Source organism: Pogoniulus pusillus, chromosome 13 (genome assembly GCF_015220805.1).
Source record: "Pogoniulus pusillus isolate bPogPus1 chromosome 13, bPogPus1.pri, whole genome shotgun sequence".
NCBI classification, from domain to species: domain Eukaryota; kingdom Metazoa; phylum Chordata; class Aves; order Piciformes; family Lybiidae; genus Pogoniulus; species Pogoniulus pusillus.
This window is the reverse complement of record NC_087276.1, coordinates 26,380,001-26,385,000: the sequence shown is the minus strand read 5'-3', so window position 1 is coordinate 26,385,000 and position 5,000 is coordinate 26,380,001.

Below are 5,000 nucleotides of genomic sequence, written 5' to 3'. Positions count from 1 at the left end.
TGAAGGCAGCCTTCCAAAGGTGAGAGGAGAGAGGCACCGTGTCAGCTCATAACTTGACTGCACACTGATGCAGTCTGCAACAGTCATGTGTTGAGATTTTTAAGGCATTTATAGTGTCTCTCAAGGTCTAAACTTGAGAAGGAAAGAAAGTCCAGAATTAACATAGGAATTGCCTGGAAGGAGCTGTCTGTCCTTCCACTATCAACCACCGCCACCTATTTAGGAGAAGCCAACATCTGGCAGGAGACTTTGGGGTTTTAGCTTGTTCTCTTCTCCCAGAGTGTCCCTCTCTCACCAGCTCTCTGTCATCAAGCAATAGATATACTTGGCTCCTTCTGCTGGCACTGGTTGCATTGTCCAGACCACAGGGGATGATGGACTGGACCATTTTTGGGTTGCTTTTGGAGAGTGCATAGCTGTGGCCTTCCAACATTTGCCAGTCTGCAGGAGCACAGGCCAAGTGTCTGAAGTGCCAAAGGACAAGAGCGTGTGGGACGGAGTGAAGAGATGGCAGAGTTCCAAAGCAAAAGGGTGGAAGATGGAAAAAGCAGGAAAAGAGAGAGTCTGCAGAATCAGAGGGAGAAAAATCAGCTTGGAGAGAGAGTCTTAGCTTTTCCCTGAGTGCAGGTCCCCTCAAGTCTTATCTCACCCAGGCCAAAAGCTGGAGAGACACTGGTGGAAGAGCTGTTGAAAACCAGTGCAGTGGCTTCTGCAATGTCTGCAGAATCAGAGGGAGAAAAATCAGCTTGAAGAGAGAGTCTTAGCTTTTCCCTGAGTGCAGGTCCCCTCAAGTCTTATCTCACCCAGGCCAAAAGCTGGAGAGACACTGGTGGAAGAGCTGTTGAAAACCAGTGCGGTGGCTTCTGCAGTGTCTGCAGAGTCTGGTGGCTGCTGCACTGGTTAATCAGTTATTCACTCATAGCCCCGAGCTCCTGTGAGCTGCTTTCATCTTTGAGCCAAAGGAAAGGATAGATCATTCCTCAGCAGCTTCCTCTGCAACATCTGGGCTCCACAAGAGTCAGTCCTGCCTTGCTGGGAGCAGCACCACAACCGCAGTCCCCGCAGGCACGAGATGCTCCCTCTCTGTCCAGCACTGTGGCAGCATCCAAGGGTGCTGCTTGATCATAGGTGTGGGCTCAGTGCCACTAACAGCTACTGCTGTGGCACTCATTCAAGATGTGGGTCTCTCCAGCATGGGCAACTCAGTGCGCTCCAGCATCCTGCCCCTCTGCTGGGGTCTCAGGCTTAAATAGTCTAAAGAGTGAGGATGGCAAAAAACCACCTCATGCCAGATCCCTTGTGGTCACCCATTCAGGTAGTGACAGGAGGGTAGGTTCAGACTGGACGTGAGGAGGAAGCTGCTCAACATGAGAGTGGTGAGAGCCTGGAATGGGTTGCCCAGGGAGATGGTTGAGGCCACATCCTTGAAGGTGTTTAAGGCCAGGCTGGATGAGGCTCTGTCCAGCCAGCTCTAGGGTAGGGTGTCCCTGCCCATGGCAGGGGGGTTGGAACTAGCTGATCCTTGTGTTCCCTTCCAATCCTGACTGATTCTGTGATTCTGATTCTGGGATTCTGTGATTCTGATTCTGTGTTTCTGTGATCCATGAGGTCATCATGGCCTTCTCAATCATTGCCCTGGACTCATTCTCCTGAGGTTCTCGTTTTCCTTTTTTTGCCTTTAAATGACATTTTCCCTGCTCTCTCTCTTGCAAACAGGTCTGCCAGGCTCCACACTCCCAGGAAAAATTCCCACTCCTGTGCCCCTCACAGTCTCATGAGCCAAAGTAGAAAAAAAATGGTCAGAGGGGAGAAGAAAGGAACTGATTTCGAAAGGAATAGAAGCTGCTGGTCAGGCTGCCACTGAACAGACAAAGGCTTTCCAGCATGTAACTGCTTGTCTGTGAAGGGAAATTAATTGGAACAGCTTTTCCAAATTAGCTGCATCTGATGATGATAAAAATAATAAAAACAAATAGTGGATTAAGTTAAATTAGGAAAAAGCAGCTTTATTCTGGAATAGGCGTGTCTGCATTCCAGCATATTTTACTCCACAATAGCAGCTTTGCTATGCTCCTCTCTGCCGACAAGCCCTGACACCGGCCCCATGCACGCTCCTGCTCCTCCTCTGCAGGGCAATCCTGCCTGCTTGCTTGCCCTTCCTGCTGCCAGAGGCTCCTCCAGGCTTTTTCCTTCAGCTGCCCTTTTCCAACACTTCTTCCTGCCTGAAAGTCCTCTGGGAACTTGGCCCAGGCTGTATTGTGGACTTTGAGCTTTCTCATCTCTGAGCAAGATCTGCTGCAAGCCCTTTCCATGCATGTGTAAGATCCTGCTGCCCTGCTGCCCCTACTCCCTGCATAAGTTTCCCAGTCAAATTTGGCATCACTCCCACTTTTAAAGCTTGTTTGGAACCTCCTCTTAGCACCCAATGCTTTCTGCTCTGCCTGCAGCCCTGAAAGCTGGCTCTCATTCTGCCCAGGCAGCTTGTCTGCCTTCACCTTAGCTCCTTGATGCATCTGCACACACACACACACACAAATCCTGGATTTATGTTGGATGGGGAAAGATGAGAATCTGGCATGCACAACCAAAGAGTGACCTCTCTGACCACGCTGAACTTGCAGAGCCTGGACGCTGGATCCCATTTCACTGCTGCCAATTCCAGGAGTGACTCCAGTGACCATACGAAGCTACAACAGCCTGCATCAGATGAGCATCTTGCCCTTACTGTTAGAAGCAAAGCATCATTTTCATTATCTTGACAGGTTTATCATTGTGAGCCCAGGCCTGTTATCTCCACAGGTTCATTCTCAAATGTGCAGAGCTCCGAGAACATGATTGTCTTTTATTGAAATCCTGCATGAGGTATTCCTGCAGCTGCACTTTGTGTCAAAGGGTAAAAAACATGCAGAGTGACTTTCCTCGCATTGTTAACCTTGAGTAGCTGTTGTGTGCTGCAAGACAGTGCCTACACAATAGGCCTTCAGCTACTGCAGCTAATTTATGGGTCTGCATGTGTTTGCCCTGTCAAACCTTCTTGTGGGGAGGGTTTAGAACCATTAAAAAATGGTTTGTGTTAGCTCCTCTAGAGGTTACTTCACCACACAGACTGAAATGTGAGAGCTACTGGTTTGCTGAGCCTCTTGTTGACTTTAGATCACTGCTGACCCTATGAAGCAAAGCTGGGATGCACCTCAGGGGGGGCTGGATGAGCCTTGTGAGGAGAGCAGCATCGCTGTTGCCCCTCATCCATGCATGGGAGCATGTGCAGTTTGGTGAGCTGCCCACCATCCTACCCCATCTCCTTCTCCAAGCTGCCCACAGCAAGACCCTGTCACCTCTCCTTCTTTGACTCTCATTTCACCTCCATGGAGTTGTTGGGTTTTTTTCCTCCTTGACATTGTCCATGAGTATTTAGAGAAGACTTCAAACATCTGCCTCATTGTCTGATGAGCTACCTGCCTGCTTCTGCATCCATCTCACTTTTAGACTAGCCAAAGCCATCCCTACAGATCTCCTTCTCCTCATTTGAACAGCTGGGCAGTTTGTATCAGATAGAGTAAATTCTTGATGAAATATTGTTTGTATTTATTATTTACCACACCAAAGAGCTGAGGCATCCTAGGCATGGGGTCCTTGACCGTCACAAAGAATGCTTCTCTCCCACCAAGTTTCAGGATGGAAGGACAAAACACAAGATAACTGGGCCTCCTCAAAGAGCCCCAGACCACAGTCTCAGACAGCCTCTAAATAAACCAAATGTCATCATCGGGGCTAAAAATAAGCCCAGGGAGGTTTATTTTCATCATTGTTTGCCAGAATATGCCTCCTCCAGCTCACAGCCTCACGCCAGCTCCTCTTCTTCGTCGCTGCCCCGCCAGTGCCGTGCCCTTAGGGACCCCCAGCCGCAGCCTCCAGCCAGCCCCAGGCGACCCGCAGGTTGCAGTAGCAGATGGCAGCCGTGGGGCCGGGTGACCTGCGAAACCGCCGTCGGTCACTGCCCCGGCCCCCGCCAGCCCCGGGCGCTCTGTTTGTTTGTCCAACGCGGCCCAAAGGGCTGGTCCCCGCCGGCCCCGATCGACTGGCAGTCTTCATCCCGGCCGTGCTTGCTCTTTCCTGCCTGGATCAGGCTGACAATGCCCAGAGCCGGGAATGTGCTGGCCACAGACACGGATTGCTCTGCAGTTTTCTGCCCCCAGACACAGATCTCTCTGCAGTTTTCTGCTGGGGTCTGTGCAGCGCAATGCAGGGATGCTAAGGCAAGTGCCCAGTCAAACCCAGCTCCAGGCAATAAAGCAGCAAGGACCCACCCAGGGTGATAGCTCTGCTCCTTTACAAGCCCAGAAGAGCGTCACATGAAGGTGGCTCTGTCCCATCTATGCCTGTGTTTGATCTTCTAGGGCAGCTTGGGTGTCCATCACTGCCCTGTGTTGGTCCATGGAGGCTTATCTTGACCTCCCAGAGCAGCACTGGAGGATGAGGGACCCTTGCTCAAGCTGGCAGGCAAAGTGCTACTGGCAAATGGTGGAGTGAAAACAAAGAGTGGCAATGAGAAAGAGCTCACAGTCACAGGGAGTGTGCATGACTATAAAGCACTCTGTGACGTGGAATTATTGGGGGGGGAGGGAGGTGCTGGGTGATCAAATACAGCAAGTGGGTTATGAGAAGGTGAAAAGAAACAATGCAGCCCACAATTTTTAATTATTCCTGCCACAGTAAGGGGAAATCAATCTCCAGGCTCAGGGTGTAAATTTAATTTCCCCCTTCACTCCCCTTCTCATCATTCAGCTGAGCACAATGGCACAGATGCAGCTTTGGATGTTTTGCCTTCCCCTGAGGGATGCCTGCCTGCTCTGGTGTGGCAGAGCCTATATCCTGGGATAAATGCCCTAATCCCAGGGCTGGAGGTGGTATTTTGTTCCTCTGCTCCTGTCTCATGCATCTTTCAACTCACTATTAGAAGTTTAAGTGGGAGCATTGCAAGTCTCACTGGCGTGCTGTGG